Source organism: Hipposideros armiger, unplaced genomic scaffold, assembly GCF_001890085.2.
Source record: "Hipposideros armiger isolate ML-2016 unplaced genomic scaffold, ASM189008v1 scaffold_139, whole genome shotgun sequence".
Lineage (NCBI taxonomy): Eukaryota > Metazoa > Chordata > Mammalia > Chiroptera > Hipposideridae > Hipposideros > Hipposideros armiger.
In genome coordinates this window covers 1,308,371-1,311,143 of record NW_017731489.1, presented here as the reverse complement: position 1 = coordinate 1,311,143, position 2,773 = coordinate 1,308,371, and the positions used below count along the sequence as shown (strand labels likewise).

Below are 2,773 nucleotides of genomic sequence, written 5' to 3'. Positions count from 1 at the left end.
AAAGAATTGAAATTAGGAATACATAGGGAGAAATAGTCTATGGGAGGGAACTGGGGCCAGGCTGGTACTAAGAATTCCCATCTGAGAATCAAAGGATGATGGGCATTAAATGGGGCTCCGTTAATCCCAGTTGAAACCTCCGTGGAGGGTAAGGACAGAGAAGGCTCTAATTGTGCTGCAAAGGGTGCTGTCTCAGGCTGCTGCTTCATGTCACCGCTAGCGCTTGGAAAAGGTAAATAATACTATAGGACCACCGGAAACATGTATACACTGGCTAAGCAACCAAACTGCCTGAACAACTAACATGTGAAGAAAAAGCCCTCAAGTTTCATTGAGTCCAGGAGGCATTCTAGTCAAAGGCATCTAGTCAATGCTGAAGACAAGTTGTCCTGTGCACACTGGGGCACTTGCATTATGAAAAGGCTAGGTCAGGGACAGAAAGGGTGAGTATGTAACCCTGACGTGACGGCCGTGTACATGCCAGACATTACTAATCACTCGCAGCACACTTTCCCACAGAGCTGTGGTGTGGCCTCAGAATCCTTCTCAATAAGGCTTTTCAAAGAGCCAAGGACCAAAGGGAAGAAAAACCCGGGGCGAGGGCTCTGAGCACCAAGTGGTGACTAGCTTCCTTAATGGTCTCGGGAAGCGCATCAAGAAGGCGAGTGTTTTGTGAAGATAACAGCTGGCAGGTCTGTGTGACAGCATCTTTGCGGACAGACATTCCGGGTCACCCTTGTCTTTGAGTCTCAAGATAAAAATAAGCACTCTTCAGAAGCTATCAAACAGTTCTCCAGAGAGGCAGGTTTTCAAGCCGGAGACCAAGAGAACCGGGATGAACTGCTTATCTGGAGAGAGGCCCCCACTACCTGCCAAAACGGAAGATAATGTTTTTATAAAGGAGGAGGGAGGTGTTTAGATCCTTTGGGCTTCAGGGCAGATCTGGGGTCCTAGGAGACCAAATAAAGATAAACGCAACCAGTTAAAAAGGCTCTGGCACCACAAAAGCCCAGGCCAAGACTTGAACAAGGAAAGTTTCTGGCTTATTTGTTATAATCACCGGAGGGGGGACATGTCACAGGTATTTGACTGAGAAGCAGGTTTTAGATTTCTGACAGGATGTACATAATATAAATAACAATAAAGCTGGTTACCAAATTAAACAAAACAAAGCCCCAGATGGCCCTGAGATGTCCTATCTGGATACTACCATGTCTCCAAAGAAGTCACAGTTCCCAAAGCTTTTCTATCTCACAAAGCAAACTGTTATAGCAAAACAGTGGTGGATTCGGGTTGCCTTAATGACATGAAACTTTCATTTCACTTCTGACATTCGACTTAAAGTACAAGCCCCTATGCACAGATTTTAGTCGGCACGTGGGTGCTTCCTTTTTCTTACATGGGGAGGTCTGCAAGGCTTTGATGCTCTCTCATGGGAAAACCATCTCATGCACCCGGAGTGTTACCACGGAAATTGCTCACTCTCATCCTTGGAGTGAAGAGGAAGGGCCTCGTGCTTCCTGAAAGATCCAGAAAAATGGGATGGCTGAGCCGGCCATAAAGGCAGAGCCTGGAAGGATGAACAATGAAGGGAAGTCTAAGCACCCTGTGCACACCAGTCCCAGCCAGGGTGCCACCGTGTCCCAGGAGGGTCTTGGGGACAGAGGTGGTGGTGGCCGACACTGTAGGTTTCAAGCTCGCTGTGGGCTGGCGCTTACCTCCCTGGAAGCCTTTAATGCCAGGACCACCTTTCAGGGGCTCCTATCATCCCTATTTGATTGATAAGGAAATCAACAGAGAGAGAGAAAGAACTTGTCCAAGGTTATTCAGCTGATAAATAGCAACTCTAGGCTTTGAACCCACACCTGGCAGTTTCCAAAACGATCCTCCCCTCTGAGGCCTCTTGTCCTGTTACTGCCAGTTGGTCCAGTTTCAGAGAAGTATCTTGCCTAAGAGACCTTTTGCAATCATGAAACGTGGAAATTTACTTACTCTGAAGAGGGGTGTATTTAGATAATCCTCCTCCAACTGGCTCTTAACAGGGTAATGTATTAGAGGTTACGCCAGGTCCCTGGACTGGCCTCAGATCCTGGGGGACTCGGGGCAGCCCCAGCGCTCTTATCAGATTTCCTGGTGAGTGGTGGGCATTCCCTGGGTGCGTGTTTGGGCCCCGGGTCTCTGAGGCCTTACTGCTGTGCCCTCATGGTTCTCTTGGTTCTGGGTCCCCTTCCTTCCCTTTCATTAGCTTGTTCTTTTCAGCACCACAGGCACGAAAGACACGTGCAGAGGATGAGAAAGAGACTGAGAAGCAAAGGGTCAAGGTTTGCCGCGGCACGTCACTCCCCATAATAAAGGGGTCCTATAACCTCTTGGAGGTTTGCTAACTTGTTTTTTTTCCACATACAATGGAGAAAGAGTGACCAATAAGTGAGCATGTACTTACATGCCAACATTTTACCAGCCTTAATTCTTTCCCAGAATACCGGTATGGAAACAGAAGACATATTATACATTCCTTCTTCCTTGCCTGACCCAAATATTGATTTACCCTGCTTCTGAAAAGAGCTATTTGCCGAACCAATCGTCAATCAGAAAAGTGGGATAATAGAGTGAGGTCATAAAAACAAGTGTGTCTTTTAAGATAATCAGATCAATGATCAGGATCTTCATTAATAGTAGAAGATTTCATACTTTTCCTGTCTGTGTAAAAATATACAAAATAGGAGTAACCAGCGGCATGAACTCAGAAGGGGCAAATGACCTCGTAGGTGCC

The 2,773-nt window shown here is 46.8% G+C and overlaps 1 protein-coding gene across 3 annotated transcripts in view; it reads right to left on the bottom strand.

Moving 5' to 3' along the window:
• The window catches only part of SERP2 (stress associated endoplasmic reticulum protein family member 2), a 39,417-nt gene that overhangs the window by 26,845 nt on the left and 9,799 nt on the right, over window positions 1–2,773 (bottom strand). The window lies entirely within an intron of this gene.